This window comes from Pecten maximus, chromosome 19 (assembly GCF_902652985.1).
Source record: "Pecten maximus chromosome 19, xPecMax1.1, whole genome shotgun sequence".
Taxonomy (NCBI): domain Eukaryota; kingdom Metazoa; phylum Mollusca; class Bivalvia; order Pectinida; family Pectinidae; genus Pecten; species Pecten maximus.
This window is the reverse complement of record NC_047033.1, coordinates 13,867,626-13,886,649: the sequence shown is the minus strand read 5'-3', so window position 1 is coordinate 13,886,649 and position 19,024 is coordinate 13,867,626. Positions and strand designations below refer to the sequence as shown.

The 19,024-nt window shown below is 37.1% G+C and overlaps 1 protein-coding gene across 1 annotated transcript in view; it reads left to right on the top strand.

Moving 5' to 3' along the window:
- Positions 1–3,371: 3,371 nt before the first annotated feature.
- LOC117317566 (inositol-trisphosphate 3-kinase homolog) overlaps positions 3,372–19,024 on the top strand; it is an 80,375-nt gene continuing 64,722 nt past the window's right edge. The window contains exon 1 of the mRNA XM_033872398.1: positions 3,372–3,445. The gene's annotated coding sequence lies outside the window, so the exon portion shown is untranslated. The remainder of the gene's footprint in view (positions 3,446–19,024) is intronic.

Below are 19,024 nucleotides of genomic sequence, written 5' to 3'. Positions count from 1 at the left end.
TCGTGTATTTACAAGAGAAAGACTGTCAAGGTTATCAGTTATATCGTGTATTTACAAGAGAAAGACTGTCAAGGTTATCAGTTATATCGTGTATTTACAAGAGAAAGACTGTCAAGGTTATCAGTTATATCGTGTATTTACAAGAGAAAGACTGTCAATGGTATCAGTTATATCGTTAATGTACGAGAGAAAGACTGTCAAGGTTATCAGTTATATCATTAATGTACGAGAGAAAGACTGTCAAGGTTATCAGTTATATCGTGTATTTACAAGAGAAAGACTGTCGAGGTTATCAGTTATATTGTTTATATACTAGAGAAAGACTGTCGAGTTTATCAGTTATATCGTGTATTTACAAGAGAAAGACTGTCAAGGTTATCAGTTATATCGTGTATTTACAAGAGAAAGACTGTCAAGGTTATCAGTTATATCGTGTATTTACAAGAGAAAGACTGTCAAGGTTATCAGTTATATCGTGTATTTACAAGAGAAAGACTGTCAAGGTTATCAGTTATATCATTAATGTACGAGAGAAAGACTGTCGAGGTTATCAGTTATCATTTAAGTACACGAGAAAGAGAAGAGGACCTAAGTCAGAGCCCTGTGGCACATCAGCATTAGTATTATTTGTATGAGAAGTGACATTATTAATGAAGACTTGTTGATGACGATTCTGCACATAATCTGATAGCCAGTTTAAAAGATTTCCAGTAATTCCATAACTTTGTAATTAATGTACAAGACCTGCATGGCAAACCCAATCAAACATCTTCGAAATATCGCAAAATACAAGACAGGTGTGATAACGGTTTTCTAGATTTTTTCATATATATTATGGTAAATTTCTATTATAGTTGATGTACTGTTGAATGACCTGGCTGGAATCTAGATTGGTATTTATATAATAGTGAATTATCTTATAAATAATAATGTTGAAACTTTGTGACCACTTTTTCAAAAACGTTTCCTACTGTGCTTAATAAAGCTATAGATCGGTAATTACTTGGACTTTGTTCATCACTTTTCTTAAAAATTGGTAAGACTAATGTTTTTTTCTAGAAATGTGAAAGATTCCTTGATCGAGAGATTTTCTAGATATGAGAAAAAGGGCGGTTTGAGACAGTATAAGCGGTGTTTTTTTCAAAACATTTGGTGACTAATTTAATCAAATCCATCGACTTTACCTACATTTAGAGATCTAAGGATATCACCAACAGCTTGTGTAAAAAAACATTATCTATGATTTTTTTGTAAATTGATTGGAAATCTCCAATGAATCACCTAATGAATATTGTTTAGATTTATATACGTTTAATAATAATAATAATAACAATACCCCCCCCCCCCCCCCCCCCCAAAAAAAAAAACAACAACAAAAAACAATTAACAAAAAAACCTGCGCTGTCGGAGCGACTATCTTTCGAATGACCAGACAGTGACATACCACATATACAAGCACGTGCGCTACTCGCACACAACGCCCCCTATCAGGAAGGAAATTTATTATCGGCTTGAACTAATTATGTTCCATCAAACTCTGATAATTATATTTTCTCCTGGGGCTTAGAAACGGGTCGAGGAGATAATAATAATAATATTTATTCAGGTAAAGCATACACAGTACAACAGTATCACATATATGTTATACAATATTTACATCATTTCCGTATTTTCTTAATTTCATTATAGATAAAAGTGATGAGTGATTAATGAATAGTATCACAAATATTGTTGAAATATCACAGTTGACATAAGTATCACGTTAATATATTGCACATTATTGTTATATGGAGTAAATTTGCTTTACCTAGGATTGCCCATGAATGTTGATGTACAGCTTATTTCCAATGGGGTCCTCGAGTAAAAGAATTTTAATCATAATAATTATCTATTTATCATATCAAAAATTTGTCAAAATGTATAGCCATTAAAAGTGTAGGTATCAAATACACTTTTAAAAAATTACAATTTGATAAAAGTAGTGCAGGCCGAGTTTTTCAAGGGTTGGGATACCCCTACCAGCGAGATCTGCTCAACCTACACACTGTGTACTCAATCACAGATATCATGGTGGCAAATTAAAATTATTAGATGTTACATAATTTTAATACAAAACAAGAAATATCTTTAAAAAAGATAAACGGCATAGTTTTAATGCTGGTGGTTATGATGTAAAACTGCTGGTGAAATAAATTAACGAACTAATTAATAAATGCGCAGTTTCAGCATGGATAACAAAATTATATCAGTTTGAATCATTGTTGGTGATAATAAGACTGCATTTGAATCAGGAATATGATTGTATTAATGTGTCATTTGAATAGATACATCCACTTATTCAGCTTGCATTCAATCTTAATTTTGTTTCGTCTTTAACTGCATATCTGCATTTTGCATTTACCGCTACATTGACCAATCACATACTTCATCTTGACCAGTAACGCCACCTGTCGCGTCATATCCGGGAACAAAAGAAAATTATACGGCTATGCCGAAAAAAACAAAAACAAAAAACCCCAAAAAACCCATATATAGATCTTAACTTAAAAGTTGATCATATGAGAATTTGGATCATCATGGATAACACAGCATGTAATTACCAGATAAACTAGTATTAGGCGATATCCTTATATGATGATATAATTGAATAAAATCCACAATTTTAAGCTAAATGTTGTTGATAAGCTCTGACCCAATAATATAATTTCCGTCCAGTACAGACACCTAGCGGTTGGGCCAATCCCTACCAGCCAGCTATCTCCACAAGATTAGAAAAACTGAATACATGTACATGTACAGGTTACATAATAAAACATAATAATAAATATAAAATTTGGTGTTACATGTAATGCTCAATAATAAACAAAGAGACCATCAGATTCCATTTTTGCTTGTGATGCCAGATGTTTTTTGACACTGAGTTTGAATTTGTGCTTCTTTTTTTTTAAGTTTTTGATGTGATCCGGTAAGGAGTTACAATCTTTGGTGGCCGAAAAGAAAAAAAGTTGATGTTTCTGTCCCTTTGGTGTTTCTAATGCAAAAGTTCGAATGTCCGGATCAGGTACTATATGCTTTGTTAGTTTTTGTGAAAAATTCATGCATATACTGAGGGCATTTTTGGTTAAAGATATTGAATGCATGATTTAAGCGAAGCTGCCGAACTCTTCCTTCTACATTGAGGAGGCCTATATTGTAAACATACAATATCTATCCAGACACTTCTACCTGGTAATTAACACCCATAGCTCAAATTCAAATTCCTTGGTTGTACTATAATATCCCTTCCCATTGACTTGTAAGGTACGACAACTCTGTATTGGATAGTTCTCGGCCTCAGTTCTCCGGGTCTGGTTCAGAAATTAGAAATCCTTGTTGTTTTTCCGGTTGAAGTAATCGGTGTTAACGCCTCGTGATGAACTTGGAGCAGTTTCTGCAAAGACTCAAGGTTTGCAAAATATTTTTGTCTGTCTGCATTTTATTTATTCTAACATTTGTAATGTTTCATTGAGATAAAACTGTGTATGGTGCAGCCAATGGACCATCAGGGTTATGGATGTGGACTAACTGTTATTTGTGTGGGTCGCTCACGTTTCACATGGCGAGATGTAGACCTAGGCTAATCAGCTGCTAATGGTAATGGTCCTAAGATAATATTACAGCGCCTCCAAGCAAGTGTCACTATTTAGGCCCAGAACGTTTACTGTAAATTCAGTATCACATTTTGCTTTGCTCAAAAGTCAATATGCATAAAAACTATCGACGAATTTATTGTTGTCGCAATTCTTAACTGCGATTTTAAAGCGTAGGCTGCCCTGAATGTGTTTTAATATTTTAATTCGTTATAAATTAGCTTTAAGGTAGACCGACCCTTCGGGTTTCCTCTGATAGATCTCCTTAATTTTATTTTCATTTCAATGTTAATTGTGCTCTTATCACAAAAATCACATAAAAAACATATGTCACCACGTTCGTTTTACTACCAGGGCCACATAAAGATACGTATTAATTAATAGCTGAACCATATTTTTAAGGACTTTGGTAGATTTTATCTTTCCCCGATAATATTCACCTCAAGCATAAACAGAAGTTTATATCTTATTTATATCATCAGTATGAGCAATATCATTCATAATTATTAAAAAAAGAGAAGATTCTTTGGGTGATTAACAAAATATGGCTATTTTTATACGAAAAACATGTTATTTTTAGTGAAAAATTGATTTGAAAAAATACACGTTTATTTTTTTCCTGAAAAAATGAACAGAAAAATGACCCCCTTTTTTTTGCTTAATTAAAAATTTCATATGTATGCTTTAAGAAAAAAAAATAAAAATAACACCTCACCATATTACTTTTCACACTATGGCCGTTTACTTTGCTGGTACCCCAAAACTTTTGCTTCAAGTATGGCTCAAATTACCAAATTAGAGCAGTTATTTTGGAATCTGAGATTGATGATTTTTTTTGTTAAATCTTTACCATTTTCTTTCATAAATTATATTGTAATCTATGTTACTGGTGTTTTTTTTTTTTTTTTTTTAAAGAATTTTATTTGTTTGACTTCCCAAACGCAATGAACATTTTCCGGATATTTTCCTCTTTTCTGGATGAAAATTAGAACATTACACTAACGGTCATTCAGACGCTTGCTTCTAATACGCCATGTCAAACGAAGCGTATCGGTGATACAGAATGCCAGAACATGCATAATATGAGCTTCATTTGCAGCGCTAAACAATGTTACTCGAGTGTCGAATGTCGAGCGTTCCAACCTATGCGATAATGTAATTTGAATGAAGGCAAAGCCTTAGAAGAGCGCAGCTATGACAGTAATCACTCACCGTAACATGTACATGTATATACTACCACATTTTCAGATTTTAGAATTTAGGGGGGGTTAATTTAAAAGAATGACACACAAAAAATGCTACAAACTATGCCAAAATATAATAGGTGATTATACCCCCCTTTTTAAAAAATCTAAATCTAAACATGTAAACACATTGTAACATAAACTATGTATTACATCTAAACATCTATACATGAAAGTATATATGAAAATTCCTTAGACAGTATGTCTACAGAAAATTGAAATCCCATAGCCCAAGTCATTTTTCCATAGACCCATTTTGTAAACATATTGTTGAAAAGTAGCATTACTGTCACGCAAACGCTTGCATCATCCAGTAATAACACGCTATTATGGGTAAAAAAAAACCTCTATTTTAAGCTCTGATTACATATCATCATTTGTCAGAAAAAATGGAATGTTGTTTACATGAATTGTAATGTATGTCAGGACTCAAACTTTTCATAGCCATTTGGGCCAACACTAAGAAATTTTACATAGACCGACTAGGTTTTCTATAGCCTCTGGCCATCGGACCACCTTTACTTTCGAACACTGTGACAGAATTGTTTATTGTTTGTCCTGATGTGAATTTCATTGTCTTTACTTTGCATTGTTGGATTCCAAATGATCGTGCACTTAATAATGGCATCAGTATTCTACTGCCATATTTCTTTGCTACTAACAACGTAAAAGGGCAGTCGATACAACAATATTTTCATGATATATAACAGGAAAGCGAATTTAGTGCCTCCACAAGGGGTTGAACCCGCGACCCTCTGCTTACTGCTCCGTCGCTCTACCGACTGACTTAATGGAAATTCCCCCACCTGAAATCACTATGTACCCTATTTACAATTAAAACCTGCCTCACTATTCCTCACTTTTCAAACGAGTTCGCCCCGAACACACATTAACCCAGGTTTTATCCCCAACGAAGCCTCTCATTTTCATATAGCTTGCACTTGGAATGGTCAACCGATGTAACAGAAAAGCAAGTAGTGTGCCTCCACGTCATCGAACCGCGACCCCAAGCTTTACTCGCCGGGTTCAATCGTACTGACCGGGCGCCGGTGCTTACACCTGGGTATTGATGAATTTTACACCCGGGCAACGATAATTTCTATAGAAAATGAACGCCGAAGACGGGATCGGAAGAACGGTTGGGATATTTTTTCTCTTTTTTGATGTGATAATGATGTCCTTCAAGGAAAATAACCCGACCACGGAACAAAATGATAAATTGGCTATAACTTGCAAGGATAACTGACAGGAAAAACACCTATCATTTTTTTGCTAATTCGCCCACATTGTAGGCGGGTATGACCAAATTATGCCGCAATCCACGAATTATGCAACATATACAGCAAAATCCGCAATCGAAATGACTGTAAATCTCACAGTTTATCGGAATTATATATTTTGACATTGTCAAGTCTTATTGGATTGATTGGTAATAGTTAAATAGGAAAATTAAACATTTTTGAAGTTCAAAAATAGCAGGTAAATGCAAAATCCTGCATTCTAGTGTATTTCACGATAGATTCATACCTGGTGTGTTTTATAAAAACGAGATGTTTTTTAATGATTTTATATTATTATTTCGCTGATTGATACGGGAATTCGTTTTTAGCCCACCATCATCAGATGGTGGGCTATTCAAATCGCCTTGCGTCCGTGGTCCGTCGTCCGTCCGTCCGTCCCTCCGTCCGTCCGTCCGTCCGTCCCTCCGTCCGTAAACAATTCTTGTTATCGCTATTTCTCAGAAAGTACGGAAGGGATCTTTCTCAAATTTCATAGGAAGGTTCCCCTTGGTGCCTAGTTATGCATATTGCATTTTGAGACTAATTAGAAAACAACATGGCCGACAGGCAGCCATCTTGAATTTTGACAATTGAAGTTTGTTATCGCTATTTCTCAGAAAGTACTGGAGGGATCTTTATCAAATTTCATAGGAAGGTTCCCCTTGGTGCCTAGTTATGCATATTGCATTTTGAGACCAATCACAAAACAACATGGCCGACAGGCAGCCATCTTGAATTTGGCAATTGAAGTTTGTTATCGCTATTTCTCAGAAAGTACTGGAGGGATCTTTATCAAATTTCATAGGAAGGTTCCCCTTGGTGCCTAGTTATGCATATTGCATTTTGAGACCAATCGAAAAACAACATGGCCGACAGGCAGCCATCTTGAATTTTGACAATTGAAGTTTGTTATCGCTATTTCTCAGAAAGTTCTGGAGGGATCTTTATCAAATTTCATAGGTAGGTTCCCCTTGCTGCCTAGTTATGCATATTGCATTTTGAGACCAATCAGAAAACAACATGGCCGACAGGCAGCCATCTTGGATTTTGACACGTGAAGTTTGTTATCGCTATTTCTCAGAAAGCACTGAAGGGATCATTCTCAAATTTTATAGGTAGGTTCCTCTTGCTGCCTAGTTATGCATATTGCATTTTGAGACTAATCAAAAAACGACATGGCTGACAGGCAGCCATCTTGGTTTTTGACAATTGAAGTTTGCTATAGCTATTTCTCAGAAAGCACTGGAGGGATCTTTATCAAATTTTATAGGTAGGTTTCTGTTTGTGCCTAGTTATGCATATTGCATTTTGAGACTAATCGGAAAACAACATGGCCGACAGGCAGCCATCTTGAATTTTGACTATTGAAGTTTGTTATCGCTATTTCTCAGAAAGCACTGAAGGGATTTTTTTCAAATTAAATAGGTAGGTTTCTGTTGGTGCCTAGTTATGCATATTGCAGTTTGAGACTAATCGGAAAATAACATGGCCGACAGGCAGCCATCTTGGATTTTAACAATTGAAGTTTGTTATCGCTATTTCTAATAATTTAATGAAGGGATCATTTTGAAATTTCATATGTACGTTCCCCTTGGTGCCTAGTTATGCCTTTTTGCATTTTGAGACTAATTGGAAAACAACATGGCTGACAGGCATCCTTCTTGAATTTTGACTATTGAAGTTTGTTAGCGCTATTTCTCAGAAAGCACTGATGGGATCTTTCTCAAATATCATATATACCCGGTAGGTTCCTCTTGGTGTTTTCTTATGTATATTGCATTATGGGATCAATCGGAAAACAACATGGCAGACAGGCAGCTATCTTGAAATTTGACAATTGAAGTTTGTTATCGCTATTTCTCAGAAAGTGCTAAATGGATCTTTCTCAAATTTCACATGCCGTTTCTCCTTGGTTTTTTAGCCCACCATCATCAGATGGTGGGCTATTCAAATCGCCCTGCGTCCGTGGTCCGCCGTCCGTCCGTCCGTCCGTCCCTCCGTCCGTCCGTCCGTCCCTCCGTCCGTCCGTAAACAATTCTTGTTATCGCTAATCCTCAGAAAGTACTGAAGGGATCTTTCTCAAATTTCATATGTGGGTTCCCCTTGGTGCCTAGTTATGCATATTGCATTTTGAGACCAATCGGAAAACAACATGGCCGACAGGCAGCCATCTTGGATTTTGACAATTGAAGTTTGTTATCGCTATTTCTGAGAAAGAACTGAAGGGATCTTTCTCAAATTTCATATGTAGGCTCCCCTTGGTGCCTAGTTATGCATATTGCATTTTGAGACCAATCGGAAAACAACATGGCCGACAGGCAGCCATCTTGGATTTTGACAATTGGAGTTTGTTATCGCTATTTCTGAGGAAGTGCTGAAGGGATCTTTCTCAAATTTCATATGTAGGTTCCCCTTGGTGCCTAGTTATGCATATTGCATTTTGAGACCAATCGGAAAACAACATGGCCGACAGGCAGCCATCTTGGATTTTGACAATTGAAGTTTGTTATCGCTATTTCTGAGAAAGTACTGAAGGGATCTTTCTCAAATTTCATATGTAGGCTCCACTTGGTGCTTAGTTATGCATATTGCATTTTGAGACCAATCGGAAAACAACATGGCCGACAGGCAGCCATCTTGTAATTTGACAATTGAAGTTTGTTATCGCTATTTCTGAGAAAGTACTGAAGGGATCTTTCTCAAATTTCATATGTAGGCTCCCCTTGGTGCCTAGTTATGCATATTGCATTTTGAGACCAATCGGAAAACAACATGGCCGACAGGCAGCCATCTTGGATTTTGACAATTGGAGTTTGTTATCGCTATTTCTGAGGAAGTACTGAAGGGATCTTTCTCAAATTTTAATATGTAGGTTCCCTTTGGTGCCTAGTTATGCATATTGCATTTTGGGACCAATCGGAAAACAAAATGGCCGACAGGCAGCCATCTTGGATTTTGACAATTGAAGTTTGTTATCGCTATTTCTGTGAAAGTATTGAAGGGATCTTTCTCAAATTTCATATGCAGGTTCCTCTTTGTGCCTGGTTATGCATATTGCATTTTGAGACTAATAAGAAAACAACATGGCCGACAGGCAGCCATCTTGGATTTTGACAATCGAAGTTTGTTATCTCTATATCTGAGAAAGTATTGAAGGGATCTTTCTCAAATTTCATATGTAGGTTCCCCTTGGTGCCTAGTTATGCATATTGCATTTTGGGACCGATCGAAAAACAACATGGCCGACAGGCAGCCATCTTGGATTTTGACAATCGAAGATTGTTATCTCTATTTCTGAGAAAGTACTGAAGGGATCTTTCTCAAATTTCATATGTAGGTTCCCCTTTGTGCCTAGTTATGCATATTGCATTTTGGGACCGATCGGAAAACAACATGGCCGACAGGCAGCCATCTTGGATTTTGACAATTGAAGTTTGTTATCTCTATTTTTGAGAAAGTATTGAAGGGATCTTTCTCAAATTTCATATGTCGGTTCCCCTTGGTGCCTAGTTATGCATATTGCATTTTGGGACCAATCGGAAAACAAAATGGCCGACAGGCAGCCATCTTGGATTTTGACAATTGAAGTTTGTTATCGCTATTTCTGTGAAAGTATTGAAGGGATCTTTCTCAAATTTCATATGCAGGTTCCTCTTTGTGCCTGGTTATGCATATTGCATTTTGAGACTAATAAGAAAACAACATGGCCGACAGGCAGCCATCTTGGATTTTGACAATCGAAGTTTGTTATCTCTATATCTGAGAAAGTATTGAAGGGATCTTTCTCAAATTTCATATGTAGGTTCCCCTTGGTGCCTAGTTATGCATATTGCATTTTGGGACCGATCGAAAAACAACATGGCCGACAGGCAGCCATCTTGGATTTTGACAATCGAAGATTGTTATCTCTATTTCTGAGAAAGTACTGAAGGGATCTTTCTCAAATTTCATATGTAGGTTCCCCTTTGTGCCTAGTTATGCATATTGCATTTTGGGACTGATCGGAAAACAACATGGCCGACAGGCAGCCATCTTGGATTTTGACAATTGAAGTTTGTTATCTCTATTTCTGAGAAAGTATTGAAGGGATCTTTCTCAAATTTCATATGTAGGTTCCCCTTGGTGCCTAGTTATGCATATTGCATTTTGGGACCGATCTGAAAACAACATGGCCGACAGGCAGCCATCTTGGATTTTGACAATCAAAGTTTGTTATCTCTATTTCTGAGAAAGTATTGAAGGGATCTTTCTCAAATTTCATATGTGGGTTCCCCTTGGTGCATAGTTGTGCATATTGCATTTTGGGACCGATCGGAAAACAACATGGCCGACAGGCGGCCATCTTGGATTTTGACAATCAAAGTTAGTTATCTCTATTTCTGAACAAGTGTTGAAGGGATCTTTCTCAAATTTCATATGTAGGTTCCCCTTGGTGCCTAGTTATGCATATTGCATTTTGGGACCGATCGGAAAACAACATGGCCGACAGGCAGCCATCTTTGATTTTGACAATCGAAGTTTGTTATCTCTATTTCTGAGGAAGTACTGAAGGGATCTTTCTCAAATTTTATATGTAGGTTCCCCTCAGTGCCTAGTTATGCATATTGCATTTTGAGACCAATCAGAAAACAACATGGCCGACAGGCAGCCATCTCGGATTTTGACAATTGAAGTTTGTTATCGCTATTTCTGTGAAAGTACTGAAGGGATCTTTTTCAAATTTCATATGTAGGTTCCCCTCAGTGCCTAGTTTTGCATATTGGGACCAATACGAAAACAACATGGCCGACAGACAGCCATTATAGCTAAATCTTAAATTCTGTATATAGGTTCCCCTTGTTTGAAAAGTACTAGAGGGCTGTTTCTGAATTTACACAGATAAGTAAGACTTAGAGGAAGGGAAAAGTAGGGAAAAGATCAATCTGACATGGAACCTATAAAGATCATTCAATGGTGGGCGCCAAGATCCCTCGGGGATCTCTTGTTTAAGATACCCTTACTTTGACAATTTTAGGGGGGGGGGGGGGGGGGGGCTTTAAATCCGCCAGTGACAATGTCAAAGAGTTTAACGCATTGTAAAATGTATTTTTTGTAATACTCATTCTCCATTTATTCCACTTTACATCGCTCGCATATATAAAATTTAAGTTATTGATGAATTACCTGATTAATTGAGTGTGTAAGCATCAAACGCTACTCTAATAATAATCAAGCTGGCTGAAGTGCTTACAGAATTATGAAACTGAATTAAAATGAGAAAGAAAAGAGAATACTTGAGGGGGAAGTAGTGGTTATTTTGTGTCAACGCCAGACTTTTATAGTATTTTAGGGCTAACGCCAGAATACCCAGAACAACCTCTTATTCTTATCGGTATTGTGTGTGGTATATACATTTTTAACTAGTCATGTAGGGGTCCATTTTTTAAAAATTGAAGATTGGCATAGCCCTAAATAGATAGCAAGTACAATAAAAAATCAAAATATCAAACAACTATCAGCTATTACCCCATCAAATTTTAACTTCGAAAAATTCCAACTGATACTGCTTGTTCATGGTATACGTATAATGCCCCGGCCCTGTCTTGAACAAGTTATTGAGCACTTTTATATGCAATCTTTTTGATTGAAAACGAAGTTCAACAACTACGGAAATGATGCAGTTGAAGAAAAGGAAAGGACGATCTCATCACTACATGGCATTAAAACATGCTATCTTATTAGTCCGTGATATCGCAAACGACGTCCTGTGCATGCACCTGTTAAATAAAGTATGCCGAGATGACCCCAAAAAATTCACCTGGTGACAGTCGATTATATAATCGCATGACCTTTGAACCCCGTATGTAAATGAAGAATCTGGACAGGCTCAGGGAGCCGTTTGAGAAATGGCGTTCTGAGCGAGGAATTCGGCGATGTTTTTACGGATTATTGTGTTTTGGATGTAACAATTCGTATTGAGTGGCACTGTAGGTTAAAGATGAATGTTTTCTGATGACGGTCGCATATAGTGTGCGCCGTGTCAGTTTGAATAAATGTGTTATTTAGTCGGTTGAAGTGAGATGGGGTGCCGTTTCGCTCGTGGCGTTGTTGCCAACCTTCAGCTTAACAGATTACACATACCACTGTTAAAAAAAAAAAATGAAAATAACATTTTCTATGCAAGCGCCTGTGGCCTAGACCGATTACAAGAAACGTGTTTTATAGGCCTACAGTTAATTAAATACAATATTTATAATGTATCCAGAATATGAGTAAAAAGGCACTTAACATCTTCATCAATTTCACGGGTTTTAGGTTTTTGAAAAATTGTCGAATGTCAACGTAAATTTCGTGAGAGTTTATATAGATCTTTTATACCATCAATGCATGTTGCAAGTTTTGTGTTTACGTCCCATGCGTTTCCTCCTTTTTCTGATCTGTGTCTACCCGCGGTTGGAATATGGTTGACTACCTCGCATTCTGAATAACAATATATCACATGTAAAGTGCGCAAGGCCGAACTTACGTTCCCCTAACAATATACAATCTGACAGATGGAGTACATACTGAAGTAATTGTTGGTTGCCGCAAAGTGCACATGCTTTTAGAGCATCGGCCAAAGTCCCCAACTCCACTATGCGTCGGCCCGTGCGCCATGAAGTGTCCTCTTGTTCTACATTGCCATAAATTGGAGATGTGCTAACCTCTTCCTGACTTGATATAAATTGTCTCCGCCGAGACTGTAACTAACGTTATATGGTCGTCACACATTGGCACATTATGTGATACATCGGCGCTGTCCTTGTTTTCAATGGACCATCTTTAATTTATGTTCTCACTTCATTGAAAGCATAAGCCTTACCTAGTATTTTAGTTTTACAAAACTGACCCCTTTACCTCTTGACCGCATCGTGCTGTAGGCCTAAACATTTATCTCCCAGCTGACTTGAAAATTAAACCAGATGTAACTATTCGTGAATATAATCAAGGGCCCGGATCGCCGGACGCCGGATCGCCGGATCGCCGGACTCATGTCTGTGACGTCACAGAAGGGTCGGTCTACCTTAACATCAGATGCTACCCGAAAACTGCATCGAAAACCCGTTTTTTTTTCTCTCCCGAAATATAAGTCGTCAAAACAGAGTGACATGTCTAGTCTTATATTGAAAACCTGCCAGAAATACCTATAAATATAAAGACAAGGGAATAAATGATTGCCATTGAAATTCTGAACTATTTTTTTTAAAACCTATTTTTTCCATACAAATTCTCCACCTACCTATATAATTCTATTACTGATCTCTTCAAAAGACTTCACTAATTTGGTTTTATACACTTCTTATATACGTAACATTCATTGTAGAAGTTGAAATCCAACTTTGATCGGGATATCCGACAAAATTTTCAGCTTCTTAACAAAAAAAAACAAAAAAATCTGGGACTGATAATTCAAAATACAGTTACAGGTTTTTAATTTTCTATTTGATATAATCTATCTATAACAGGAAATTATTCAATTTGATCCATTAAAGGGGCATTCTGTCATTGAAATTATTTTATACCGTAAAAGTTAAACGGGAATTGTGTATTTTTCTCAACTAGTAAAAGTTAAAAACTTTACAGTTATAAGACACTAAAAGTCCTAAGATAACCCAATGTTCTTAAAAAATTAAAAGTTCTATATGGGAGAGTAATATTATAAGTATACCTAAGACAGGAATCGCTTTTTTACACCTGTCAACAAAATGTGTCAATACAATTAAATACTGATATATATATATACTAAAGTAGAAGCTTCTGGGCCAGGAAATTTAAATTCAATACTTATGTGTTTACCAAAACTTGACCTGTCATTCAATAGCACTGTTGATAGGAACAGAATGTACACATACACTTTGTTTATATACATGTCTAAGATTCTTGACTGTAGAAATAACAGAATAAACATAGACCATTTACCCATATAGCCGTCTTAGGGTTGGGGGTTGGGGGTTGGGGGGGAATTGCAGGTGGCAAACTACTGATTTTTTTTCAAGTATATATGCCAATGACGCTAGTGCACTGGAAATCGGAAAAAGTGGGAGGTTCATTGGCTTAACTTTAGATAGAAGAATAAATCTGTCAAACGAATGGTGCTATTTTTAGCCCACCATCATCAGATGGTGGGCTGTTCAAATTGCCCTGCGTCCGTGGTCCGTCCGTCCGTCCGTCCGTCCGTCCGTAAACAATTCTTGTTATCGCTATTTCTCAGAAAGTACTGAAGGGATCTTTCTCAAATTTCATATGTAGGTTCCCCTTGGTGCCTAGTTATGCATATTGCGTTTTGAGACCAATCTGAAAACAACATGGCCGACAGGCAGCCATCTTGGATTTTGACAACTGAAGTTTGTTATCGCTATTTCTGAGAAAGTACTGAAGGGATCTTTCTCAAATTTCATATGCAGGTTCCCCTTGGTGCCTAGTTATGCATATTGCGATTTGAGACCAATTGGAAATCAACATGGCCGACAGGCAGCCATCTTGGATTTTGACAATTGAAGTTTGTTATCGCTATTTCTGAGAAAGCACTGAATGGATCTTTCTTAAATTTCATATGTAGGTTTCCCTTGGTGCCTAGTTATGCATATTGCATTTTGAGACCAATCTGAAAACAACATGGCCGACAGGCAGCCATCTTGGATTTTGACAATTGAAATTTATTATCGCTATTTCTGAGAAAGTACTGAAGGGATCTTTCTCAAATTTCATATGCAGGTTCCCCTTGGTGCCTAGTTATGCATATTGCGTTTTGAGACCAATCTGAAAACAACATGGCCGACAGGCAGCCATCTTGGATTTTGACAATTGAAGTTTGTTATCGCTATTTCTGAGAAAGAACTGAATGGATCTTTCTGAAATTTCATATGTAGATTTCCCTTGGTGCCTAGTTATGCATATTGCGTTTTGAGACCAATCTGAAAACAACATGGCCGACAGGCAGCCATCTTGGATTTTGACAATTGAAGTTTGTTATCGCTATTTCTGAAAAAGTACTGAAGGGATCTTTCTCAAATTTCATATGCAGGTTCCCCTTGGTGCCTAGTTATGCATATTGCGTTTTGAGACCAATCTGAAAACAACATGGCCGACAGGCAGCCATCTTGGATTTTGACAATTGAAGTTTGTTATCGCTATTTCTGAGAAAGTACTGAATGGATCTTTCTGAAATTTCATATGTAGGTTTCCCTTGGTGCCTAGTTATGCATATTGCGTTTTGAGACCAATCTGAAAACAACATGGCTGACAGGCAGCCATCTTGGGTTTTGACAATTGAAGTTTGTTATCACTATTTCTGAGAAAGTACTGAATGGATCTTTCTGAAATTTCATATGTAGGTTTCCCTTGGTGCCTAGTTATGCATATTGCATTTTGAGACCAATCTGAAAATAACATGGCCGACAGGCAGCCATCTTGGATTTTGACAATTGAAGTTTGTTATCGCTATTTCTGAGAAAGTACTAAATGGATCTTTCTGAAATTTCATATGTAGGTTTCCCTTGGTGCCTTGTTATGCATATTGCGTTTTGAGACCAATCTGAAAACAACATGGCCGACAGGCAGCCATCTTGGATTTTGACAATTGAAGTTTGTTATCACTATTTCTGAGAAAGCACTTAATGGATCTTTCTGAAATTTCATATGTAGATTTCCCTTGGTGCCTAGTTATGCATATTGCGTTTTGAGACCAATCTGAAAACAACATGGCCGACAGGCAGCCATCTTGGATTTTGACAATTGAAGTTTGTTATCGCTATTTCTGAAAAAGTACTGAAGGGATCTTTCTCAAATTTCATATGCAGGTTCCCCTTGGTGCCTAGTTATGCATATTGCGTTTTGAGACCAATCTGAAAACAACATGGCCGACAGGCAGCCATCTTGGATTTTGACAATTGAAGTTTGTTATCGCTATTTCTGAGAAAGTACTGAATGGATCTTTCTGAAATTTCATATGTAGGTTTCCCTTGGTGCCTAGTTATGCATATTGCGTTTTGAGACCAATCTGAAAACAACATGGCTGACAGGCAGCCATCTTGGATTTTGACAATTGAAGTTTGTTATCACTATTTCTGAGAAAGTACTGAATGGATCTTTCTGAAATTTCATATGTAGGTTTCCCTTGGTGCCTAGTTATGCATATTGCATTTTGAGACCAATCTGAAAATAACATGGCCGACAGGCAGCCATCTTGGATTTTGACAATTGAAGTTTGTTATCGCTATTTCTGAGAAAGTACTAAATGGATCTTTCTGAAATTTCATATGTAGGTTTCCCTTGGTGCCTTGTTATGCATATTGCGTTTTGAGACCAATCTGAAAACAACATGGCCGACAGGCAGCCATCTTGGATTTTGACAATTGAAGTTTGTTATCACTATTTCTGAGAAAGTACTTAATGGATCTTTCTGAAACTTCATATGTAAGTTTCCCTTGGTGCCTAGTTATGCATATTGCATTTTGAGACCAATCTGAAAATAACATGACCGACAGGCAGCCATCTTGGATTTTGACAATTGAAGTTTGTTATCGCTATTTCTGATAAAATACTGAAGGGATCTTTCTCAAATTTCATTTTGAGGTTCCCCTTGGTGCCTCATTATGCTTATTGTATTTTGAGATCAATTGGAAAACAATATGGCCGACAGACCGCCATCTTGAATTTTGACAATTGAAGTTTGTTATCTCTATTTCTCAAAGTACTGAATGGATCTTTCTCAAATTTCATAAGTAGGTTCCCCTTGGTCCCTTGTATTGCATTTTTGGACCAGTCTGTCCTGAAAACAACCTGGCAAACAAACAGCCATTATCATTCAATCTCAGATTTCTTATATAGCTAGGATTCCCTTGTTTGAAAAGTACTGGATGGATGTCTCAATTTGCACAGATTAGTAAAATGAAGGGAAAACTAGAGAAAAGATCAATCTGACATGGAACCTATGAAGATCATTCAATGGTGGGCGCCAAGATCCCTCTGGGATCTCTTGTTACAATTAGCAGACAAAATGCCTACAAATTTTCCTATTTTTTGGACCTTTTCAAAATTCCTTAAGTCCTTAGCAGTATATATATACTTCCACCAAAATTTGATATAAAAAATAATATAAAATTGTTATGGCCGTTAAAGATGGAACATTCAACAAAAATATTATCAACTTAAGAAAAGTACAAATAATAAGTGTGAACATCAGTATGTCATCAGGGATCAATCCAGCCTTATTTTTTTACCGTTTATCGGTAAATTTCCCCTAGAGATATTAATTCCCCTTTCCCCTAAAATTCCCCAAAAAAGCTTGTTAAAAGTTCCCCAAATCACATTAAAAAGTCCCCTTCTCAAAGATTTCTTTCCCCCCAGCCAAAATAGATAAAAACAGTTCCAAAAGTCGCAAGAAATGTGTTCCAAGATATGACGATATTACACACGCGCTGTATGTAGAGTCTAGAGAGTTCAGAACGTCGTGATCCTAGTACACACGCGCTGTAGTCGAGTCTAGAAAGTTCAGAACGTCGTGTTCTGAGGTGCGTTCGATCTGCGAAAATGATTAGAATCAGTGTTACTGGGACGGCAAACAGGTAAAACTTTATCGAACGCACCTGCCGTGATACGAACATATTAATGACCGGGATGCTTCAAGCATTTGTGTGACGTCTCCGACAAAACAACATCACTTATCATGTCTCACAAAGCGGGATACTACTGGGACTAATGTAAGTAAATAAGTAAATAATACAACAAGACTCAACATGAAACAAAAATAAAAGTAAACCCTGTCACTTGAACATGGAATGAGGCTAGAACATATTGTGCAATGAATTTTTGACTGGAGAGTATGTCTCACTAACTTAAGTAAATTATTACAACAGCACTCAACAATGATGATAAGACTGTTGGCTTGAACTGAGTGACCTGATCATGACCTCCTAACCTCTGAATTTATTTTTAAAACTCCCCTTTATATATATATATATTTATACAAAAATCTGAACTAAATTTTGAAGGTTTGGATCACTTAAAAGTGCTGAAAAGCCATCTCCTTGCATCTACGAATGCAAAATTTTCCGGGGGAGACCCCCCCGTACCCCCCTTACGAGAGGGGGGCTCTACCCCCCTCTCGTGCTCTCCCCCTGGCTTGCGTCTTCGACGCTTGATCGGAGGCCTTTGGCCTCCTATTTTCCCCCACCACAGTAAAAAGGGTATACTTCCCCAAATCCTGCCTTGATCCCTGGTCATCATCCTGAGTCTCCCACCTTTTATAAACTCTGTTGAGACCGACTTTCCACCTTGTAATCTCTGTAGCTTTGATTTTAGTTACCATTCCTAACCTGTGAATGAAATATTAATAATTTGTCTCTAGCTAAAGGATACAATGAAGGGCATCAATTAATTAATATCTTCTTTGTTATATTTGTATGAGTTGTGTCCCTTTGAAGAGCTCATCATTTATTTTCAAAGTTGTTCATACTAGCTTCCATTAATGTTTGTCAGAACTTTAGCTTATCTTGTCCGGAGGACTGGGGAGCTAATATGCCATGCCATGACATGGCATCCATCAACTTTTCCTTTAAAGAGGCTTGCCCGCAGAGAGATCAGAAAAATTGGCTAATAGAAAAAGATTTTTTACACATGACAGATTGTTGGAATTGTTGAGTTTTTCATTTTATTTTCCTTATAAAATGCTGAAAAGTGATATTAAAACCTCATTTTTTAAATATTATTTATTTAATCGCAACCTGCAATAAGTCCCCGCTATAAAGTGGAGTCTAATTTGATTGACACATCAAAGAAACAAGCACGTGCACAGTGCCGCACAGTGATAACTTCAAAGGCAGCAGCGATTTACAAAGAAGATTTGCCGTTA